We start from the raw sequence: 13,085 nt of genomic DNA, 5'->3' as shown, positions 1-13,085 counted from the left end.
TGTAGCTTAGATGGTAGAGCTCATTTAGCATGAGAGGCAAAGGGATATCCCCATTATTAATATTTTACTTTTATTCAACCTTTCCTTATTTATGACATAATTAGCAGAGATATTTTTTCATTTTCACTAGAATTGTTCACTAGAATTGATGACGGGACATTTAGGGTTTCTGATATAAGTATTGTGGGATCACTAGAATTGATGACGGGACATTTAGGGTTTCTGATATAAGTATTGTGGGAATGTAGCTTAGATGGTAGATTGCTTACTTAGCCTGCGAGAGGTACGGGGATCGGATTGATACCCCATATCTCCAAAAAGAAACTATTCGTTATTACTATTTTATTTCTATTCAATTTTTTCTTTATTTATGACATAATGAATAGCTTTATTTTTTTATTTTCACTATTATTGATGACGAGATGTTTAGGATTTTGTGACATAAGAATCTTGAGGATGTAGCTTACAGTTTACATGTTTTCATTTTTCTACTTTGTCTGCCTACATTTAGAAATGAAGCAAAATTAGTCCGAGGGTTTTAAGCAGATTGTTATAATTCAAATTTTTAACTAAAAAACAAAATTAGTCTCGTTGTCACGCTTAAAACTACACTATAGGTATAATCGACCTATTATTCTTCCACCAATAGGAGTAAAAAGCAACGTTACTATGTAAAACTAGTTTCATGGACGATGCATCTCATGGACGATGCAAAACTATGGTGGCGCTTGAAGGTGAATTGTATAAAAAACTGGTCATGCACCAAAAGATTATGGGAAGACCATTGATGGAATTGAAGCACTCAACGCTCCCCTGTATGGGTTTCCAATCAAAGACCTAATGTTTGATGTTGACTCTTTTGAAGAAAGAGCCACTTATCGAACAACAAGAAACGTGGCGGTATCTCTGAGAACTCTATCACACACATAAAAAAAACGTGTCCAAGAGTTAGACATTACACAGAAGATCTGGCTTTCATCGAGGAGACCCGAGTTTAATTCTCGACAATGAAATTTTATCTTCTTATTTCTTTTATTTTATAGTTTCATTTTTTGTCACCAATTATATTTAAACTTTACCTAGAGAAGCACTATAATGGATGAGTTCAATAATATCTTAAATTCTAAAGACTTTTATGAAGTTGGTTTGAGAGGCAGTATAATGGTCAAGTTCAATAGTATCTTAGATTAAAAAGACTTTTATGAACTTTGAACCTTTAATAGTGTTATGTCATAGATATTTGATTCGATTTCAACAAGTGAGGTTGAGGTCATTCAAATGGTTAATGTGACAAGGTCATTTTCAAGGTCTCTTTTGTTGAACGCCATCATGGCTGAGATGACTGAGATGAGCACCAGAGTGAGTTTGACAAGGAGAGTCGTAGAGAACCACACCCCAAGCCAAGCTCATGTTGGGCTTAACAAACTGAAAATCCAAATACACAAACCCTTAAATGGGAACCACGATGGTAAGGAATTAAAAAAACTTTATTTTTGACGTTGAACAATACTTGAAGGTTACAGGAACTTGCTCATAGGACCTAAGATTTACGTTGGCCACAATGCATCTCATGGAGGGTGGCGCTCGAAGGTGGATGATATAAAAAATGGGTCATGCACCATAAACTCATTGGAAGACCGTTGATGGAATCGATGCAATCGACTCTCCCCTTGATGGGTTGCCAATTAAAGACTTGACGTTTGATGTTGACTCTTTTGAAGAAATAGTCACACGATCGAATACCTCGAAATGTCATGGCAGCTCTAAGAACTCTATCATACGACCTGAGAGTTGAGTGCTACAGGAACTTTCTCATACGACCTGAGAGTTACGTTAGCCGCAATGCATCTCATGGACGATGCAAAACTATGGTAGTGCTCGAAGGTGAATGGTATAAAAAATGGGTCATGCACCATAAACTCATGGGAAGATCGTTGATGGAATTGATGCAATCAACGCTCCCCTGGATGGGTTGCCAATCAAAGACCTAACATTTGATATTGACTCTTTTGAAGAAAGAGCCACACAATCGAACAGCTCGAAACGTCGCGGTAGCCCTGAGAACTCTAACACACACAGGGAAGGACGTGTCGAAGAGTTACTCAATAAGCAAAAGATCGTGCTAAAACTCTTCAGCGATCTGACAAAAGACTTCAGGACATCTACACCAAAAATCCATTGTCGTCTAGCGGTCAAGATATCTGGCTTTCACCCAGGAGATTCAAGTTCGATTATGGGCAATGGAATAGAGTTATGTTATAGATATTTTGTTCAATTCAAATGGCTAATGCGATAATCCAGTCGTTTTCGAGGTCTCTCTTGTTGAACGACATCATGGTTGAGATGAGCACTCGAGTGAGTTTGACAAGTTGGGCTGTAGCGAACCACACCTCAAGCCAAGTTCATGTGGGCTTAACAAACTTAAAATCCAAGAACACAACCCCTTAAATGGAATTTGGGATGCTAAGGAATTAAAAAGCTTTATTTTTGACGTAGAACAATGCTTGAAGGTTACAGGAACTTGCTCATAGGACCTAAGAGTTACGTTGGTCGCAATGCATCTCATGGACGATGCAAAACTATGGTGGCACTCAAAGGTTAATTGTTTAAAAAATGGGAAATGCAACATAAACTCATGGCGCTCGAAGGTGAATGGAATCGATGCAATCGATGCTCCTCTGGATGGGTTGACAATCAAAGACCTGTTGTTTGATGTTGACCCTTTTGAAGAAAGAGCCACACGATCGAACAGCTCGAAACGTCGCGGTAATTCTGAGAACTCTATCACACACATGAAAGAACATGTCGAAGAGTTAGACATTACCCAAAACATCATAGTAAAACTCTTGAGCGATTAGACAAAAGACTTTAGGACAACTACACAAAAAATTCATTGTTGTCCAACGGTTTGGATATTTGGCTTTCACCTAGGAGATTCTGGTTTGATTCTCTGAAATTGAATATTATTTTCTTATTTCTTTTTATTTTATAGTTTCATCTTTTGTCACCAATTATATTTAAACTTTACCTCATTTTGAGAGGCACTTTAATGGTCAAGTTCAAAAGTATCGTAGATTAAAGACTTTTATGAACATCGTACCTATGTTAGTGTTATGTTATAGATATTTGTTTCAATTTCAACAAGTGGGGTTGAGGTGATTCAAATTGTTAATGCGATAATCCGGCTATTTTCGAGGTCTCTCTTGTTGAACGCCATCATGGTTGAGATGAGCACCCGAGTGAGTTTGACAAGGAGACTTGAATTTAAACTTTACCTACGTTTGAGAGGCACTATAATGGTCAAGTTCAATGGTATTTTAGATTAAAAAGACTTTTATGAACTTTGTACCTTTGTTAGTGTTACTTTGTACCTTTGTTAGTGTTATGTTATAGACATTTGGTCAAGTTCAACAAGTGGGGTTGAGGTGATTCAAATGGTTAATGTCACTTTATTTGATTTAAATTGTTAATGTGATAATCCAGTTGAATAGTTACAGGTTATTTCCAAGGTCTCTCTTATTGAATGCCAACAGGGTTGAAATGATTGAGATGAGCACCGGATTGAGTTTGACAAAATTGAAATAAAATCAAATAAAATCACTAAAAAAAATCGATAAAATTGAAAAAATTTGAAAAAAAACTAGCCTTATGACACTTCCTTCAACTAGAAGGGCGGTAAATCAAGGATTCCTTCGCCCAAGACCCATGATCCAACTCCCAACATGGAAATGATAAGCTATAGAATCATTCCAGAACCTCAATGGATGGGTTACAAACTCACATTACCAATCTCGACAACTGGACATGTCATCGGCGTTAGAAGAACGACCGCATCAGAGCAAGTCATTGGGATAGAAGATCCCGTTGAAGGATGATAGACCAATCGTAATCTTCAGCCCAATGAGCCAAGCTTTTGTAGAAGCAAGAACCCTTGTTCTAAATTGAGTCAAAGCTAAAATTAGATAATGAGATCGAAGATTGAGAAACAAGATTTGGAACTTTATTCTAAATTGAGTCATTTCACAATCGAACTTGATCAAGGCTTGATTGGATGACTAAGATGCAATCTACCACAAGAATTGCATGAAACTTAGAAATGACAAAGATATGCTCAGATTTCTATGAGGGGGATCGTCTCAACTTGAGAGATCAATTTCATTGATCACAAATATGCTTTTACATAATAATTTGTGGGTATTTACAGTCTCCAAACAAAGAAGTTAGTGTTCGTGATTTAATCTCGATCCCTTTAAATCTCCATAGAAAACGAAGTTAATTTGAGCATTACAAACTTTATGAAATTAAAATAATAAATAAAGTTTTCTAACCACTCATGAAATGATGATTGCAACTTCATCCACTACTTCAACCGTGCAAATATTTACTTTTGAATCTTCAAATGGTCTTGACTCAAACGAATCAGTTTGTAACACATGAAATGATGGTTGAACCTAGCCTATCCAATTTTGTAGATGAAGTATGAATGCTTGTTGAATCTTCTTGGCCTTGGGTTGTCTAATAGGTCCAGTTGGAATACCGTGATTCTTATCATCATCCCCTTCTTCAAAAGGATTCGTCCTCGAATAAGAAAAATCATCACCTACGGGAACATCAATTTTATTGTTCCATGCAATAAGATGAGTCATTTTACTAAATATCTTAGAGAGCATTTATAGTCAAATAAAGAATTCTTATAGAGCATTTATAGTGAAATAAAGAATTAGGAATCCACGCCATCTTTAGATCTACAGACCCACTCCCACTTGAGCTATCCAGGCTAACATTAAAATAAAAATTCATGAGTAAAATTATTTACGCTAATTCATTGAAATTTTAAACTACAGACCCACTCCCACTCCCAATTCAGCTATTGACGCTAACATTAAAATGAAAATTCGGAAATTATAAAAAGAAATAATCACTAAATTTAGATTTCACTATTTATTGAGATTTTAAAAAGAAATAGTCACTAATTTTAGATTGAATAGTCGGGTTATACAACTTAGTTAACTTGAATCACGTGGTTGCTAAAGGTTTTAAACAGCAGTATGGCGTCGATTATGATGATACCTTTAGTCCAGTTGTTAAGCCCACTACCATTCAGCTCTTATTATCTCTTGCTATTTCTCGTGGTTGGGCTATTCGGCAGATTGATATTCAAAATGCTTTTCTTCATGGCCTTCTTAATGAAGATGTTTATATGAAGCAGCCCCCTGGATTTGTGGATTCTCAACACCCTGGTTATCTCTGCAAGCTGGATAAGTCGCTTTATGGCCTTAAACAAGCTCCGCGTGCCTGGTTTTCTCGCCTTAGCTCCAAACTATTACAGCTGGATTTTACACCTTCAAAGGCTGATGTCTCTCTTTTTATTTTTAACAAAACGGGCATTCAGATGTATATTCTCATCTACGTTGATGATATTATTATCATCAGCTCATCTTCTACGGCTACTGAGAAACTTCTTATACAGCTTCAGGATGATTTTGCCGTCAAGGATCTTGGTATTTTGAGTTATTTTCTTGGGATTGAGGTCCGCCATACTTCTAGTGGACTTATTCTGACACAACATAAATACATTCGAGATTTATTAGCCAGAACCAATATGCTCACCTCCAAAGGTGTGCCCACACCTATGCTTCCCAGTGAGAAGTTGTTATTGAATGGTGGTGAAAAGCTCTCACCTGAGGATACTACTCGCTATCGAAGTGTCGTTGGTGCTCTCCAATATTTGTCTCTGACACGTCCTGATATATCCTTCTGTGTCAACAGAGTGTGTCAGTTCATGTCCTCTCCGACTTCTATACATTGGGCGGCAGTCAAACGAATTCTCCGTTATCTACATGACACTATTGATATGGGTTTGTGTCTTACAAAGTCCAGCACTGATTTGTTGAGTGCCTTTTCAGATGCTGATTGGGCTGGGAATCCTGATGATCGTCGAAGCACTGGAGGCTATGTGATCTTCTTTGGTGGCAATCTTATCTCTTGGAGTTCGAGGAAACAATCGACAGTTTCTCGTTCTAGTACGGAAGCCGAATATAAGGCGGTTGCTGATGCCACTGCCGAATTAATTTGGATCCAAGTTCTCTTGCGTGAGCTCGGGATCTCGCAAGCGCGAGCGCCTAGCCTATGGTGTGACAACATTGGTGCCACCTACCTATCCGCCAATCCAATCTTTCATCGACGGACGAAGCATGTTGAGGTTGATTATCACTTCGTTCGTGAACGAGTATCGACTCGTCAGCTTGATGTTCGACTCATATCTTCCAAGGATCAGCTCGCCGATATCATGACAAAGCCACTGCCAGCTCCTTCTTTTAGCTATTTTAGGCGCAATCTGAACTTAGTAGTACATCGTCCAGATTGAGGGGGGTGTTAAACCTAAAATAGATCATAACTGTATATACTAAAATAGTCTAAGATTTACTAGTTTATGATTTGAAGGGTTTGTTACCAAATCTATGATTTTATGGTTTGTTACCAAATCATACATTTGGAATGTAATCTTCATTATACGCATCTATAAATACATGAGGTCGTGACCCATATAGGTCATCGTGCCATTCAATCTAACAGGGTGAACGTGGATCAAACACGTGACTCTGAGATCTACAGTGACGCTTAGGGTTTGTTACCAAATCTATGATTTTATGGTTTGTTACCAAATCATACATTTGGAATGTAATCTTCATTATACGCATCTATAAATACATGAGGTCGTGACCCATATAGGTCATCGTGCCATTCAATCTAACAGGGTGAACGTGGATCAAACACGTGACTCTGAGATCTACAGTGACGCTTTCCCAACTAAGCTATCCCGACAAACATTAAAAATGAAAACTCATTGATATTTTAAAAAGAAATAATCACTAATTTTAAATTGAATAGTCAGGAGTCAAGTTATGTGACGTGAATCAGGTGTGGTGAACGTGGATTCGAACACGTGACCTTCAGATTTTCAGTCTGACGCTCTCAAAACTGTGTTATCTTCGCCAATATTTGAAAAAAAAATCATAAGTAAAGGTATTTCTGCTAATTCATTATATTTTAAAAATAAATAATAACTAATTCTTTATTGAATAGTCAGCTTATGCAAATGGAAACAGGTGCAGTGAACGTGGAGATTAAACACGTGACCTTCAAATCTTTAGTTTGACACTCTCCCAACTGAGCTATCCCTGCTAACATTAAAAGTAAAAATTCATAAGTAAAGTTATTTCCACTAATTCATTATATTTTAAAAAGAAATAATAATAAACTAAACTATAAGGTGCAATGAATAATGCAGATCAAACACAAGACCTTCCAATATTCAATCTAATGCTCTCCCAACTAAGCCATCCCAGATAACATAAAAAATGAATAATGGTCAACCTATGCCAGTTTGATCGAACACGTGACCTTTAGATCTTCAATTTGACGCTCTCCCAACTGAGCTAAACCCACAATCATTAGATATAAAAATTCATGAGTAAAGATATTTTTGCTGATTCATTGAGATTTTAAAAAGAAATAATGACTAATTTTTTATTGAATAGTCAGGTTATGCAAATAACATGCTGAATAAGTTGCTAGGATTCATACCCAGAAGTAACCATTATCTGCATTACGATGTGTACTAAAAGGCCCCTATTCTTCTTTAGGTAGGATGTCCTGCAATATGTATCATGAGCTGGAGGTTATGATAGGCCTACCTTTCCCATCAGCTAAACGAGATGTCCTGCACAACGATTTACCAGTAGGATTACATGATTATGACGACACCACTCATGTGTTCCTGGGGAGAAAATTGAAGATTATTTTAGGGGAAGATTTTCAGGATCATTATATGATACATGACACGATGACCTCTAAGTTCTAAGATCCTGAAAACATAACAAGAAGTAATATCCTAGCTTAAGGTCGCGATTAAGAACTTACTAGTAGGCTACTGACTAAGTTTTACACACTCCATGTTTATCATTTTTTTTCAAGTAACTAAGAGTTGGTCGTGGATGACTAGACTTTGGAGTGTGGGCCATGTACTAACTTCTATTTTTAATCTAGTATTTTTTGTTCTTCTTTTGAGTCTGCTTCTTATTTTGTTTTTGTAACGAATATGTATATGTAACACCCAAAAATGAAGAAAATTAGCTCCCATAAGAATAAGCCACTCATGAAAGACCCAAAGGATAGAAAGGAAAAAATTAAAGGATTAAGCAAGAACAAAGGACTTAGTTAAGTCACTCGTGTACCACCCTTTTGAAAAGGATTGGAAAGGAAAAAGTAAATCAAAAGGGCAAAAAAGTCAGTTTAGAAAGGTTGTCTTAACATCCATTTGCCAAATTTCATAATCATAAAATGTGGCAATAGACAAGAGTATTCTAATCGATTTAAGCCTAGCAACAGGAGAGAAGGTTTCTTCATAGTCAACCCCCTCTCTTTGGGTATAACCCTTTGCTACTAGTCGAGCTTTAAAGGTCTGTACCTTACCGGTTTGGTCTCGTTTTCTCTTATAGATCCATTTGCAACCAATAGGTTTTACCCCATCTGGTTGATCTATAAGTTCCCAGACTGAATTGAAGTACATTGACTCCATTTCAAGATTCATGGCTTTAATCCACAGATCTCTATCTTCATCATTCATTGCCTGTTTATAGGTCAATGGATCCTCAACGCCATCATCAGGTATGATGACTTGAGTTTCTGCTAAACCCAAGTAACGATCGGGTTGAGTTATAACCCTCCCACTACGTCAAGGCATTCTCAACTCTTGAGAAGGATGTGATTGACCAGAAGTGTCAGCTCCATCAACAACTCTAGTTGAAGGACCAGCTTGATCAACAACTCTTGTTCTTTTATCAGTAGCTTCTTTAGAAATCTCACTTAATACTAGTTTGCTACGAGGTTGATGATTTCTTACGTGGTCTTCCTCTAAGAATGTAGCGTTTGTTGATACAAACACTCTATTTTCTTGAGGGTCATAAAACAAACCACTTTTCGTCTCTTTGGGGTATCCTACAAATAGACATAATTTTGAACGACGCTCTAATTTCTTGGGGTTTTGCAACAACACATGTGCTGGACATCCCCAAATTCTGAAGTGACGTAAACTACTTTTACGCCCTTTCCATAACTCATAAGGTGTTTCTGAAACACTCTTAGTAGGAACCATGTTCAAAATGTATGTAGCAGTCTCCACTGCATATCCCCAAAACGGATCGGGTAATTGAGCGAAACTCATCATAGACCGAACCATGTCTAATAGAGTTCTATTTCTCCTTTCTGATACACCATTTTGTTGAGGCATACCAGGGGCTGAGAGTTGAGACCTTATTCCATGTTCTATCATATAGTCCTGAAATCTTAAGTCCATGTACTCTCCTTCTCGATCTGATCGAAGTGTTTTAATAGTTTTACCTAATAGATTCTCAACCTCAGTCTTATACTCTCTAAATTTTTCAAGAGCTTCGAACTTGTGATGCATTAGGTAAAGATAGTCTCATACCTTGAATAATCATCAATAAAACTGATGAAATATTCATACCCTCCTCGTGCTTTGACATTCATTGGACCACAGAGATCTGTATGCACGAGTTCTAAGGTTTTTTTGGCTCTATAACCTTTTTCGGAAAATGATCGTTTAGTCATTTTACCCTCAAGACAAGACTCACATGGAGGTAAAGAGTTGTCTTCTAACTCATTTAGAAGTCCTCTTTTAACCAATCTCTCAATCCTATTGAGATTAATGTGGCCTAGTCTTAAGTGCCAAAGATAGGTATTAGGAGAAATCTTTTGTCGTTTATTTTGAGTTTCAGCTGTTTTAAACATCTCGGTATTTAAAATAGCTTTTGTTTCGCTCGGTTTTAACATATATAAGTTGTTTTCTAGTTTTGCAGAACAAATATGAATACCTCTTTTGCAAATGAACACTTCATTGATTTCAAAAGATACTTTATACAATTATTCTAATAAACAAGAGATAGATATTAGATTTCTTTTCATTTCAGGAACAAAAAGTACATTATCTAATATAATGAATCTATCTCCAAAAAACAACTTTAAATTTCCTACTGATCTTGCTGAGACAACCTCTCCTGTTCCAACCCAGAGTGTTATCTCGTCGTCCGCAAGCATTCTTCAGGAGCTAGTTTCCTGGTAAAAAGAACAAATATGATTAGTCGCCCCTGAATCTAGTATCCAAGTTGAGTTGTCATACTCTACTAAACATATGTCTACAACGAGTAAATCATATTTACCTTGTTGTGTCTTTTCGGCTTTCTTCTCTGCAAGGTATTTTGGGCAGTTTCTTTTCCAGTGCCCGTTTTCGTTGCAATGGAAACATTTTCCTTTATCTGCTTTTTGAACCTTGTGTTTGCGGTCAGTAGGAATCTTATTTTTCCCTTTACCCTTCTTCTTCATCAAAACACTTTTAGAAGTTGAAGGTCCAGACTTATTTTTGGAGGACGATCCTCGTAGTAATTTCTTGGAGATACCAACATTTGCTTCTCCTGTTTGTCCCTTGTTCGTTAAGAGGGACTGGTAAGTCTGTAGCTCATTGAGAAGAGCAGTCAAGTTATATTCTATTTTATTCATTACCACATTGGTGCGGAACTGAAAGAAGCTCTTCGGAAGAGACATCATGATAAAACTTACTTGACTCTTCTCATCAATGACAGCTTCATTTTCTTCTGCCACATTGAAATGGACCATCATGTCCAGGACATGTTCTCTAACTGAGGTCCCTTCTTTCGTACGGCAGTTGTAAATGTATTTTATGGCTTCATGTCTAAGGGAGAAGGACGGTTGTCCAAACATCCCTTTTAGAGATTCCATAATCTCTTTAGCAGTACCCATAACATCGTGTTTCTTAGCCAAAACATCATATATGCTGGCTAGAATGTACACTCGGGCTTTTGTCATTTGCCTATATCCATCTGCCATATGCATCCCGAACTGTTCGGTTTGCATTTGAGCTGGGGTTTGGAGGACACTCCTCAGTTAAAACAAACTTTAAATCATCAATGACCACTATTGTGTTTAGGTTTGATTTCAAGTTGTGTAATTGTCGCCGTTTAATTTCTTAGAAGCGAGTAATCATACTATTGAGTTTGTCATGCTGTGATATAAAGAAAATTCTATTAGTGATTTGACTTAATCCTATTTAATCCAATTAGTTTTAGCAAATGTAATAATGTACCCAAATCATTATTAATTTGCAACGATACTTTAGTGAGTTAGAGCAACTGCTACCGAGGGGCAGTCAATCACTCATTCATTAAACCAAGACATTCTTGACTTAAACACTAATCCCAGAATAACTCTTGTTCCTATAGCATTCTTAGTTATCGCTGTTTTGGTCAAGAATATACCAACTCTTAGTATTTCTTCGTAAGTGTGACCCGCCATTTTCAGACCTCATAGATCGATCCCAACAATGCTATCGAATGAAAAAGCCAAAGTTGGGAACGGACCTAAGAAATCCTATCCATTTCTGGAGTTTGCGTTGTTTCGACTCCCATGTTACGACCATCCGAATGGGTAGTTGCTCTAGGGCAACATGCAGGTGGAACATGGGAATCTCACGGTGCAACCTAGTGGTGGAGACCATAGGACGTATTTGATATACTTCCTTCTCCCACTTACTATAAATACTTTCTCTATTCACCTTGTTATTGACTCATGCAAATACCTTCCGAATGGAGGACGCTCCCAGGGCGACACGAGGCCGAGCATGAATCTCACTGTGTGAATTTTACAGAGAGCGTAAAAAGAAAACGATGTATCTTATACACCTTTTTCCTCCCACTAAGTATTTTAGATGGTTGGGTATACTCATTACTTAAGTATATTCTGGCTAATTAAATATAACTTAAGTCTAGGTGATTTTTCTAAATTTTACATCACTTAAGCATGCTCATAAAACTGGGCTAACTAAGCTCAAGTACTGGTCCGATCTCCAGGTAGTAGGTGTTCCGTAGACCGTCAACTTAAGTACCTCCAGCCTTAGACAAGATCGTGCCAGGTGAGCTTTCTCGTAACCGCAATTTTGTAAGACATCGACCTATTTTAACTATTAAAATTGATCGTGCTCAGTTCTTAACCCTAAGTGAACATGCACTTATCTTTATTATAGATTTTAATGTCTATCTCGTTTTATGACGTTGAAAATAACCTATAACATGCATCCAACATGCTTTATATAACAATTATATAATCATCCATTCCATGCAATAATATAACAATTTATATCTATCACTCATGGAACCCTAAACATGCATACTATACATTATAACACTTATAATATACTTGGAATGCATGAAACATGCTTAGCCTATGGTGGGATTTTAAATCTATATGACATACTTTATGCATATAAATTTTATATTTAATTAAAACATACATTCATAATGCATAATTAATTAAACACACTAAAGTGGGTTGGTTTTGGCATTTTAAAGCAAGCAATTAACTAAATTATTTCATTAATAATTAAAAATAACTTGAGCCATTCCCGAGGATCACGAACTGGGCGAACCAACCCTTAAAAACGTTAAATCGGACCCCAACGGCAAAAAAAACACCCGAACCGCCTCTTCCATCTTCTTCGGTTCAGCTTGATATCTCTTCCATTTTTTATCAATTACAACCTAAAATGGATTCTAATGACTCCATAAAAATTACAAACCTTTCTTCATTCATTAAAGCCCATACACATTAGGCTTATTACAATAATTGTATCAAATGGAAGCATAAAAAAATGCCAAAACCAAAACTAAAACCATCCACTTTAGCAACCACAAATTTCATTCATGAAATGGTACCCACCATGATCAAATTAATGTAAATAAAGTGCCTAAAACTTGCTCTGATACCAATTGATAGTGTTAATATAACACATGCGGAAGCAATTTGGATCTTAGGCACTTTTAGAACATCAATTATAGTAAATAACTAGCATGTTCATAAGTATTAAAACTTAATGAGTTTAGATACTAACCTTTTGTAGTTCAAACTCCTTTTTCCTCACGAACAGGTTTCGAACCACCACTAGTGTCTTCTCCACTATCCTTCGGCCTTAGAACGGGATTGTGGAATCCGGT

Source organism: Cucurbita pepo, unplaced genomic scaffold (assembly GCF_057944985.1).
Source record: "Cucurbita pepo subsp. pepo isolate OVF unplaced genomic scaffold, ASM5794498v1 scafford_2, whole genome shotgun sequence".
Classification (NCBI taxonomy): Eukaryota; Viridiplantae; Streptophyta; class Magnoliopsida; order Cucurbitales; family Cucurbitaceae; genus Cucurbita; species Cucurbita pepo.
Note: the sequence above shows the minus strand (reverse complement) of the source record.